Source organism: Protopterus annectens, chromosome 2.part0 (genome assembly GCF_019279795.1).
Source record: "Protopterus annectens isolate FY-2018-M chromosome 2.part0, PAN1.0, whole genome shotgun sequence".
NCBI classification, from domain to species: Eukaryota; Metazoa; Chordata; order Ceratodontiformes; family Protopteridae; genus Protopterus; species Protopterus annectens.
The window spans coordinates 1,700,266,729-1,700,279,207 of NC_056728.1; the positions used below are offsets into that span (position 1 = coordinate 1,700,266,729).

Below are 12,479 nucleotides of genomic sequence, written 5' to 3' on the forward strand. Positions count from 1 at the left end.
GGGGGGGGGATACCTTTTGGGAGAGACTTTTCCCTCCAGACCATGAAATATCCTCTTTCCACTATTAACAAGACCCAGTTGTCTGAGGTGATCTGTTGCCACACGGGAAGACAGTGAGAGAGGTGGGCAAAAAGGGGAAGATTGAGATTTAGGGTCTGACAGTCACGCATTGTTAGGCCTGTCAAGAAAGGGCTGTCTTGGAGTAGTTTGAGAGGTGACAGGTCCGGATGAGGAAGGTTTTCTGGCACCTTTTCTGGGTTTAGTGAAAGATGAAGCGGTAGCCTTCATGACTAAAGAATAGTTGTGTAAGACCTTCCCGTAACCATTGATGTCCTTCTCTTCTATGTTGCAGTATTCATAACAGTAGGGAGTAGCTACCTGCAGTGCCACCGTATGGCCAGTATACCAAAGTCTTTGTCCTGGAGGGTACGTGTGACATTGGCTATGAGGGCCATAAACTGACGTTAGGTATAAAGGTGCCATCTGCATGTACCCTCCTCAGAATAGTTTCTGCTGCATATACTAGTGCCCCCGAGGTCTTTCAGGAGGGTCCTAACTGAGACCCTTACACGTACATGCCTGCCAGAGCCAGGGCAGTAATAAGGCTATGTAGGTAGAGACTTGGAGAAGAAGATGGCCACAGGTGTTCATAAAATACCTGCTACAGCAGAAGCAAGAAAAGGGGTAGGAGGGTGGGACTGAATATTGCAACATAAAAGAGAAGGACATCTATGGTTATGGTAAGGTCTTACACAACTATTCTATGTCCTTCTATTCTGATGTTGCAGTATTCATAACAGTAGGGAGAGTACCACAGCTTTAAGTATGATCTTGGGAGGAGGAGGGGTTTCCATGGTCCAGGAGACCCTGTAGGATTGTTCTGGCAAAATCGGCTCTAGCACGGGATGCCATGATCCCTGGGGTGAATTTCCTATTTCCCATCCGATCATCAAGATTTTTCTTGAAGAGTGCTAATGAGGAGCTTTGTTTGATATTGATAGGTAGTTTATTCCAGAGTATGGGAAGTCTCTCAGACAGGAATCTATCCCTCCGGCAAGTTCTGTTTATTGTGGTGACAAGGTTTAGGTCCCTAGAGCGTGTAACTCAGAGGGATTGGGATTTCTTTAAGTGGAGCATGTCCAACAGCTCTGGGTTTGACATAGCTTTGTATGTTAGGCAGAGATCACCTCTGAGTAGGCGATATGCGACAGAGTAAAGTTGGAGTTTTTTGAGACGGTCTGCGTAGGGCATCTGTTTGAGGTCGGTAATCCTCTTTGTGAGGTATTTCTGCGGCCTTTCCAGTTGTTGTAGATGTCTTGTGAGGTACATACCAAAAGGGGCGTTGTACTCTGTAATGGGTCTAGTGAGTGATGAGTAGAAGGGAACAATGACCTCTTTTTTTCTGGATGAGAAACCTTTTGGGATGAGGTGTGCCACGTAGAAGGATTTCCTGACTACTGTGGCGATGTGATTATCAAAGGAGAGACTACTGTCCACCTGTGTCCCAAGGTCTCTTATCACACTTTCGGTGTTAAGTATACTACCGCCTATGTTGTAATTCATGGGTACAGAGTTTTTACCAAAGAGGATGACAATGCACTTTTTGGCATTGAGCTTGAGGCCATTGCTTTGACACCAGGCATCTGTCTCAGTGAGGCCCTTTTGTAGGATGTCCACAACATCAGGAGTTTCTATTATGGCTCCTAGTTTGCAGTCATCTGCGAACTTCATTAGCCAAAGACCTTCTGTGTTAGCCTGTACTTCAGAGAAGTAGATACCAAACAGGAGAGGACCCAGGACTGAACCCTGTGGTACTCCACTTGTCACTGGTCTGAAGTCAGATTTGGAGTCTGCTACTTTCACAGTGTGGGTTCTGTCAGTGAGCCAGTTGGTAACCCATCTTGTGACATAGGGATTTATACCTAGTTTAGTGAGTTTATCTATAATTCCAGAGTGGGGGATGGTGTCGAAAGCCTTGGTACCATCTAGATAGGCTGTGTGAACCACCTTACCCTCATCTACGGCTTTGGTGACTGCTTCAAAGAAGTCTATCAGATTTAGGAGACATGATCTGCCTTTTACAAACCCGAACTGGGTGGGGTCCAGAGTTTGGAGATTACCAATGTCTTTGTTTAAAGTTCCATGGCCTTGCAGACCTGGCTTGTCAGGCTAATGGGGCGGTAGTTCCCTGGGTCCGTGGTGGCTCCCCCCTTGTGGAGTGGGATAACCGTCGTTGTGCGCCATTCAGCAGGCACAAAGCCTGAAGTGAGGCTATGACTGAACATGGTGCTTAGGTGGGGTGCCAGTTCGTTCTGTAGTTCGTGTAGAATGCAGCCTCGGATGTTATCTGGTCCCATGGATGCTGTGTTCTTGGCTTTGGAGAGTGTGGTTTTTACCTGTGTAGCCGTGATTACAGGAACTTTGCATTCTTCAGGTATAGAGATGGGCTCTTTAGGGATGAGAGGGGGGTAAAGTTAGCACTGAGCCTATCTGCCAAGATGTTGGCAATATCAGTTGGGTCTGTATATTTAGTGCCATTGTGCTGTAACTCAGAGCAGATATGAGTGTTGCATTGAGATTCTTGACATAGCTATAGAATGCTTTGTGGTTGTCTTTAGAATCCGTGGCAATTTTGTTTTCATAACTAGCTTTTGAGGATTTTATCAGGGATCGCAGCTTCTTACTGAGGCTGACCAGGGAGTTCCTCCACTCATGGGATTTTACTCTCTTTTGCAAGAGTTTCTTCCTTCTGTTGTACAGTTTGTTTATGGCAGGGGACCACCAGATTGGCTTCCTTTTTTTGGAGGATAGCATCTTGGTTCTGTTTGGGATAGCACGATCCATGCACTCGTGTAAGTGCTTATAAAGTGCAATTGTGTCGGATTCAGTAGTCGTAACTGTATTGTCCATCTGCATGGGTGTCATGAAGTTCACCACTTCTGTCTTAAGAAGCATTTATTTTATTTATTTTACATTTGTTAACCGGGATAGTCCAACTGGAACAGGTCCATTTTCAGTGTAGGCCCAGGTAGAAAAGCTCCAGAGTTACAAATAAGTGAATCTACACATTACACTTTATATAATATAATGAGCAAACAGTAGTAGAATTAATTATTAATAAAGGCTAGCATAGTACCATACATCTTTTAATCTGGTTTGCATGACAGAAAAATGGCTACGTTACAGAAGCATGAAGTTGGCTTTGGAGAAATTTTTTACCATGGTTTCCTTAATGGGGGTTGGGGGCAGGATGTGGTTATCTAGGGTAATTAGCTTATGATCGGATCAGACCAATGAGGCGTTGACTTCAGGTGTGGAACACCGGTCACTCATGTTGGTAATGACTAGATCTAGGATATTGCTGCCCCTGGTGGGGGTATGGATAAGTTGATCCAGGGCATTGGAGTTTATGAATTCCAGAAAGCTTTGAGCGAAGGTACATGAGTAGTTTTCCCAGTTAATGGTGGAGTAGTTGAAATCGCCCATTATTAGGGTGTTTGGTTGAACCCTAATATTTTCCAGTACATCAAGAAAAGAGGAGTGGGAATCCTGGGGCATGGTAGGGGAACTGTAGCAAGCTACAATTTGGATTGCAGTTTTGTCCAGAGTTAGTTGTACTTGGATAACCTCAGCTGCATTATGCTGAACAACTAGCCTGGAGGTGTGGATATCCTTAATGAATAAGGACACACCTCTGCCTTTAGTGTTCCGGTCCAGGTTACATGGTTGAAAAGTGTGGTATGAGTTATAGCCTGGTAGTGCAGGGGTGCTCTCTGGAGCCTTGAACCAGGTCTCAGTCACTGCACAGATATCGATGTTCTCCATTTTAAGGAGCGAGTGCATTTGGAGATTTAGACTTCTAGCATTGAGTAGCATCACCCTCAGTTTCTGCTTGCCTGTTCCTGTTATGGTGGTGAATTTGTCATTTGAACCTTGCCTAAAAAAGGCACTATAGGGGCGGCAAGAACCTTAGCTAGTATCTGGAATCCCAGGAGTGACAGGTGCAGGCCATCTCTGGCAAAGCATCGTGGTCTGTCGACCATGTCATCCCAGGCAGACAGATACTGGATCCCTTTAGAATGACACCAGAAGCTTAGCCAATTGTTGAAGTCAATCATTTTGTCCTTGTACTGCAGCATCATTCTGGGTGATGGCAGAATGCTACTCAGGGCTAGGGTCATACCTGCCTGGGGTACAAGATCGAAGAGCTCTTCCATGTCTCTTTTCATGTAGTCCAGGGAGGTACGTGTCAGGTCGTTCACACCAACATGGACAATGACAGTCATATTTGTACTTGTTGTGGAGTGACCTGAGTGTGTGGGTTATGTGGCGGATCCTGGCACCTGACAGGCAGCTGAGAGTAACCTTCTCCTTGTTTTGCCTGGTGAGTGGGACATCAGTGTGCCCGACTATAGAGTCACCTATGACTAGTGTGTTGGGTACGTTGTTTTGACTTATTGGCTGTGGTTGAGTGTAACACTGCGTCTGCGGGCTATGTGTCATTTGGGTTGTGTTGGGGGGTTGAGGTTGCTTGCATTTCTGCTTTGGAGGTCTCTGTTGCTTGAGCAGATTATTATTGAGAGCCTCCACAAATGTCTTTGTGTTTCTATGTGTGGATTTTGGTGGTGTAGATTTAGTGAGACTATGTGATGAGTGTGGTGTGGTGCAAGTGTTTACCTTCTCCTCTTGACAGTCAAGTTCAGTCTTGGTTGGAGACAGCTTTACCTCCAGTTTGGCTAGATAAATGCATCTCTCACAGGCTGTAGTGTTGAGTGGTAGGAGGAGAGGGTTGTCTGTGTACATGAGGCAATTTCTACATTGCCCCAAGATGCCCAGATTCATCAGATAGACAGGAGAGAACACTGGGAGCTGACCCTTGGACATGCCTGAATAAAAAACTATTTTCCTCTAGATAAGTGAGGAAAGTGACTAAAAGAGATGTTTTTCTCTAAGCATGTGAGGAAAGTAAGTACCAAAACGGTTTTCCTCTATGTAATGAGGAAGGCTGAGTGCTGTAGTAATTAGTAGGTTATTTAGTGCTTAAAACAAGTTCTGAACAAGTGCTGATCATGAATAACCAAATTCAAGTGCTAAAACTAAGAATCTGTATCTGGACTAAACAAGTTAAATGAAAAGGGGGAAACAAGTGCAAATGTGGGCTTTTAAATCAGAAAGTTGAGAGAGATGGAAAAACTGCCCAAATGGCCAATAACTACAATGTCTGGGCCAGAACCACTCCTTATGTGGTAGATAGGTTACCTAGTGCTTACCACTCCCACTGATAAGCTAGAAGGCTTCCCTCTCTAACACAGAAAGCTTGGGGGGGGGGGCTCAGAAGCTTACATACAGTCCTGGATACAGCAAATCTGAATCTGGACTACACTAATTACAGGAAAGGTAGGAAACAGGCTTAGATTTTGTGTAGATATATATATATATATATATATATATATATATACAGAAAAGTAGCTAGAACAGCAGTAAAAACAATTCAAATGCAGTGCAAGCTAGCACACGAGTATGTAGCAATGTTAGACCAAACAGTTTAAAAAAATGCAATTAAATTAAAAATGACTATAAACAAGTGCAGAAAGAGTCTATTGGGTAGAATGAGGTAAAAAGATGGGACTGGAGGGAGTGTCCCCAATCAAATTTACAGTGGGGCAGGCAACTGCAAAAGCCTCCAAATTTAAACAACAAGACAGGAATAGGGTGGGTTGGGGAAAACCAACACCTTCAGCAGAGATCTGAAAAACTATACAGTGAAGCAAAAATAACAGTGCTCAACTCTGAAGTCAGCCAGCAATGATATAAATTTAGTCAAGCAACAATTAACAGTACACAACTCTGAAGTGCCAAAAAAATATACTTAACTCTGTATATCTCCAGATAGTTTGAAGAGCACTCTGTCAGGACCAGGGTTGCCAGACGTCCCTATTTGGGCGGGACTGTCCTGAGATCAGCAGCCTGATCCCGAGTCCCGCACTGCCGGTTGAAATCTCGGGCAGCTTCCGCTTTGTTTTGTTTTTTTTTGTTGTTTTTTTTTTGGACTGGCCAATCAAAAATCGCTAAACACGGAGCTTCTTGTGTTTAATGCGGAAAATCACAGTTCTGCATTAAACAGAAGTAGCTCCGTGTTTAGCGATTCAAAAAATCGCAAAACAGAGCTACTTCTGTTTAATGCGGAACTGCGATGTTTCACATTAAACAGAAGTAGCTCTGTGATTATTTATTTTTGATTGGCCTGGGCCAATCAAAAAAAAAATAAACACAAAGCTACTTTTGTTTAATGCGGAACTCTGATGTTCCGCATTAAAGACCTAGCGTGAATGACCTTTTTTTTTTTTTTTTTGTAGTCTTCACTTTGTCCCTACCTGGCCAGTTGGAAATCTGGCAACCCTGGTCAGGACACAGGAAGGCTCCAGCAATGAGCTTGTAGTGTTTGGTGAAGGTGTGCACTGACGGCCAAGTGGTTGCCTCTAAAATAGAAGGGGAATCAATGCCTTTGAAAAAGGCAGAAGAAGAGGCAGCTGCTCTGGTGGAATGTGGTTTTATACTGCCCTGTAAGGTTTTCCCATGGTGGGAGTAGCTGAAGAAGATGGACTTGGAGATCCATGAGGTGATGGTTTGCTTAGAAACAGCTTTTCCTAGTGCTCTGGTATGGAAGGAAACAAATACTGTTTTGATTTCCTGATGTCTTTGCTTTTGTCTAGGTAATATCGTAATTGTCTGTGCACGTCCAGAGAGTGAAGGGTCCTCTCTGAAACATTTTGAGGATGGGGTAGAAGACAGGTAGGTTAATGGTTTGATTCATCGAGAGTTCATTAACTATCTTGGGCATGAAGGAAGGGTTGGTCCTGAGCACCACTCTGTCCCTGTGAAAGACTAGGTAGGGGGATGTGGCCATCAGGGCTTGGATCTCCGAAACCGTCCTGGTGGATGTGAGGGTGAGGGCAACAAGCAGAACTGTTTTGAATGTACAAAATTTCAGAGAAGTAGAATGTGCAGGTTCAAAAGGAGATAGTGTTAGCTTTTCTACTACAAAGTGTAGATCCCATGGAGGAGGGCTGGGTTTCCGTGTGGGCTTGATGTGGAGGACTCCTCTTAAAAAGAGTTTGACTGACAGTCTGGATAACATGGGAGGTGAAACAGGCAGACAGGCAGAGATGGCAGACAAGTGTACCTTGATCGAGGAGTATGTCAGTACTGTTTGGAGTAGCTCACACAAGTAGGAACAGGACCCCAGGGATGTAGGTAGTGAGGGGGTCCTGTTTGTTCCTATGACACCAGTTGGAGAGTCTGAGCCATTTAGCGACGTAGTTTCTCCTAGTGCTGGCTTTTCTTGCCTCCTGCAGAACATTAAGTACGTCCTCTGAGTAAAGGTGCCTGTAAGGGATCAGGATTCTATCACCCATATGGTCAGTTTTAGATTGTTCACCTGCAGGTGTAGCAGAGACCCCCTTGTTCTGTGTGAGCAGGTCTATCCGGTGGGGTAACCTGTGGTGATTGCCCCTGGCTAGGGAAAAAGGGAGGGGAAACCAATGCTGTCTTGGCCAAAAGGGAGTCACCAGCAGGATTTTTGGTTTGTCCCTCTGAATTTTCAGGAGAACTTTCTGGATCAGAGTGAAAGGGGGGGGAGGCGTACAGGAACCCCCCCTCTCCCGTGAAAAGGAAAAGGCGTCCACCTTCCACGCTTGTGAGTGTGGGTTCCTTGTGCAGAAGTTGGGCATCTCCCTGTTGTCTGGGGAGGCAAAGAAGTCTGCTTATGGAATACCCCACCTGTGTATCAGGTCTACGAAAACCTCTCTCTGGAGCATTTATTCGTGAGAGGGGGCTGAGGTTCTGCTGAGTGTGTCTGCCAGCACATTCTGTTGAGAGGGGATATACATCACCAACAGGTGTACTCTGACGGAGTCTGCTAGATTCCAAATCTGAATGGCCAGTCTGCATAGAGGGTAAGATCTGGTCCCTCCTTGTTTGTTTATGTACCACAGAACTGTCATGTTGTCTGTGATTACCTTTAAGGTTCATGGCAGGATAGAGGGTTGGAATGTTAGTAGGGCTAACAGCAAGGTTCTCATTTCCTTGATGTTGATGTGGTATTTTACTCAGAGTGGACCATTTGCCTTGTAGTGAGAGGTGTTGTTGATTTGTTTGCAACACTGCCCCCCATCCTAGGTCCAAAGCATCAGTGTAGAGGCACTGAAATGGATCTGGGGTTTGAAGGTGGAGCCCTGGGCTGGTCTGTATTGCAGATATCCACCATTGGATCTCCCTATAAGCAAGGGAGGAGAGGGTGGGGCACATCCAAGGGTTGGGAATGTTGGTTCCATAGATTTTTCAGTACCCACTGAATTTTGCACATGTGTAGTCTTGCCAAAGGCAGCTTGTGTATAAGGGATGCCATGTGACCTAATAGTTTCAGAAATTCCTGAGCTGTCAGAAAGGTTCGGGAAAGGATCTGGTTGAAGTACAGAGTTCCTGAATCCTTTGGCTTTCTGAAGGCTTTCGTGCAGTTTGTGCGTAGTCTGCATCCCAGAAAAATCATGTCCTGAGAAGGAGTCAGGTGAGATTTTTCTACATTTATAGTAAATCCCAGAAGAGAGGGTATGTGACACCTGCTGCAAATGGAAGAGTAGGAGCTGGTGGTCTTGGTGCAGGATGAGGAAGTTGTCTAGGTAGGGGATATATTTGTATACCCTGTGTCCTGCAATGGGCAATGAAGGGGGCTAGAAACTTGCTGAACACTCTGGGGGCTGTGGATAGACCAAGGGCAAAGCAGAGAATTGAAAATGGCAGGAGCCTATAGAAAATCTGAGGAATTTCCTGTAATATGTATGAATGGGGATGTGTAGGTAGGCATCCTTGAGATCTAGAGCCGTCATGTAGGCTTGGGAGGGAACTAGAGGCAGGAGTATAGGTAAGATTATCATTTTGAAGCTGTGTACGAGAAGGAGAAGATTGAGAAAGGAAAGATCCAGGACAGGTCTCCAAGGACCCTCTTTCCTGGGGACCAGGAACATTTTGGAGTAGAACCCTGAGTTCTTTTGAGGGGCAGGAACTGGTTCTATGGTGCCTTGATTTAGGAGTTGTTGAATAATTGGAAAAAATAGGTGAATCTGTTCTTTTGGTGGACTTCTGTTTCCTTTTCAAGGATGGGGTAGACAAGGGAGAAGCAGACGTCGGCCTAGCAAGAGAAGGAGGAGCAGGGGTGTCTGAGAAGGTGAGCCATGGTTCTCCTTCACCATCAGACTCTGATGGCTGAAATACCTCAGCGGTATCCTGCACCTTGGCTTCCATTGTGGTTCCCAGGCCTGCTTGGGAGACCGTCTGAACGGACTCCACGTTTGCTATTGCCTCTAGAGCTAGTTCAGATGCCTGAGGTGCAGCCCGGGATTTGGGCCTAAGTTTCTTCGCCTTCTTCTGAGGCGGCTCATCAGATGGGCCTACTCCTCCCTCCATGCCGAATGCCAAACGTCTGATTCTCGAGGTAAAGATTTAAAGCCACTAGTCAACTACGAAGTGTTTTGGGCACGAACGACTTACAGATAGAACAGGATGTATGGTCATGGACCTCGCCTAGACAGAAAACACGCTTATCGTGCATGTCCTTGTGAGGAATCTGTCTCCCACAAGCACACTTCCCTTTCCTAGTTGACATGCAAGTCTAAAACAGCAAGCAAAACAAGTAAGAAAAAACCCCGGTGGGCACTTATCTGAATGTTCCAGATGGTCATCTGGTCTCGATACTCGAAACTGTAGTCGTTTGCTAAAATGTGAAGTAAGGCAGAACTGGCAAACGGGCATCCGATGATCACTGCAGCAGAAAAATTCTGAGGAGGGTAATTGCAGACATCACCTTTATTCCTAACGTCAGTTTACGGCCCTCATAGCCAACATCACACGTACCCTCCAGGACAAAGACTTTGGTATACCGGCAGGACGGTGGCTCTGTAGATAGCTACTGCCTACTGTTATGAATACTGCAACATCAGAATAGAAGGACATCCTGGGTTTAGCAGGGTAGTTTCTATAAACTTGGGCAGAGGTGAGACAAAAAGGTGTTTAAGGTCTGCAGCTCTTTGCTTTTTTCCTGTAGGTTTTTAAACAATTCTGACTGCCTTCCAAAGAGAAGGTTATTGTCCAGGGAAACATCCATCATTTTGTTTTTAAAATCATCAGGCAATGGTTGTAAACTGAGCCAGGAGTACCTACCGAGGACAAAGGCTGAGGCAGCTGACCTGGCTGATGCTTCTGCAGCATCATAACTGCATTTTATGGAGTGCTTAGTGACCTGTGCAGCTAATGAAAGAGTGGAAGCCACCTGTGCCTTGGTGGGAGACTCTGTTACAGAATTCAGTTGGCCCATGGCTTGTGAGACCAGTCCAAAGCATATCTGACCATATGTGTTTAGTAACTGATAACGCTGAAGGCCAGAGTGGAAGATGTGTATATTTCCTTCCCTAACCTATCCATCATCTTAGTGTCTTTATCTGAAGGGAGCAAGGAAGAAGAGGGAATCTGTCTGGATTGTTTATCTGGAGAGACTGTAATAACAGCAGAGTCTGCCATAGGAGGCTTGATAAGTAATTTGAAGTCATCAAGAACTTTATAGAACCTGTCCGGTCTTTTAGGGGCTGGTGGCTGAGAGTCTGAGGCCTTGGAGGCTGAGGCAAAGGCATCCAGGTAGGCTAAGATCACTGGAGGAATGGTTGAGGGAGAGGGGGATTCCATCTGTAGAAGCTCATAATATCTCTTTGGAACCTCTGTCATTTGTGTGGAATCCCATTTGAAATACTCCCTCATTTTGGAAACTGTTTCACCAAAGGTGATGTCTTCAGGTGGGGAATCATCTTCTAGAGAATCCTCTTCAGGAGTGCAATATCCTAAAGGAGAAGCCAGTTGTGAGGAATAAGAAAGGGACTCATCTGAAGAGGAAGATGAAGAATCTTCTTCAGGCATCTGTGCATGGGGGAATGGGCCTAAGGAAGCAGACCTGGGACTCAAAGCTGGCAGACCAGAAGGGGTTTGTGATGAAGTATGCTTAAGGGCCATGAAGGTCTGGAAAATAGATTGAGAAAATGGCTGACAATCAGGAATACTTTTTGAAGGAGCAGAGAAATGCTTAGACTTCTGCTTCTTTTTTATTTTAGAGAAGTCCAGGCTGAGGCAGTGCAGGCCTAGGATTCGAGGACACCAGAGGATTAGAGGGGGTTTTCTTAGATATGGAAGCTATCCTAAGCCATTTGAGTGAACCTGGTTCACCCCTCACATCGGGAGGCAAAGTCGCTGGTACCTCCGTGGACGTGCAGCTGGAGAAACTAGGGCGGAGTCCAACACAGTACCCGCCAAAGTCACCATAGCCATCAGACATACCTCAGCCCCTAGACGGTGGCTGGTGGGATGTCTGAATCTGGAGGCACAGGCGTTTTTTCCGGCCAAGCTACCCTGGCCTTCTTTCTAGTCATGTCGGTCGAAATGTCAGGTGTTGCTTCCATACCCAAAGCAAGACGCTTGAGATGTTGGTTTTCTACGAATAAGGGCTGCGAGATAGCTGCGCAGAGTTTTAGGGACAAGCGACTGGCAAATGGAACACGCTTTATAGTCATGGGTAGGTCCTAAACAAAAGAGGCAGAGGTCGTGGCTATCTTTGCGTGGAATTTGACGTCTGCACTTACATTTTCCCTTCCTCGATGACATGGACAGAATCAGCTAAAAGAATAACAAATAAACAGCAACCAGAATAGAAAATATTCCCTAACAGGTTATTTATCTTTTAGAAGACACTGGCGTGGAGCAGAACAAGTGAGCTGACGTTCAACTGGCGGCAGAGAAGTTCTGAGGTCTGTGAGAGCAGACGTCACATTTATGGCCTACAGTATATGGTACCTACATGTAATGTCCCACGCACCCTACAGCAGTCAGGCTAAGCTTTTGTATTTGGGCCAGATGTTCGGGTTGTCTCAGGCGGAGGATCCCTCATGTTTAGAATACTGCAACATGAGAACAGAAGGACATTTATTAATTCCTAATTTCTTGTTCATCTTCTTCAGACTTATTTGATCTCCTCACACTTTGTGAAGAAGAGTCTCCTTCCTAAACAGAGATAGAGACATCTTGACCTAATGCTAGAAGTTTTTCATGCTCAGAAAGGCATGTAAATTATAATTTTTTTTTTAATTAAACAAAGCACATTGCTTATTTTCAGACAATTTATGAATTTTTCCAAGGGAAAATGAGCATTAGGAGGGAAGTCCTTTACTGGTATCTGAATGCTAAAAGCACACTCAACTCTGAATTTTCCAAGGACCATCAGCAGCTACAGAAAGATTTCTGTTTCACAGTCAAAAATTATCTTAATAAAAAACAAATCCCAATTTGGGTACCTTTTGCAGTTTTAGAAACTACCTGGTGAAACAGACTTTCAATCCCTGAATGTGGCAAAAAAGAAAGATGGTAAAGGTACCTCACCCCTTCTG

At 45.1% G+C, this 12,479-nt stretch overlaps 1 protein-coding gene across 1 annotated transcript in view; it reads right to left on the reverse strand.

Annotated features, from left to right (window-relative positions):
* HSPA4L (heat shock protein family A (Hsp70) member 4 like) overlaps positions 1–12,479 on the reverse strand; it is a 2,148,355-nt gene that overhangs the window by 428,338 nt on the left and 1,707,538 nt on the right. The window lies entirely within an intron of this gene.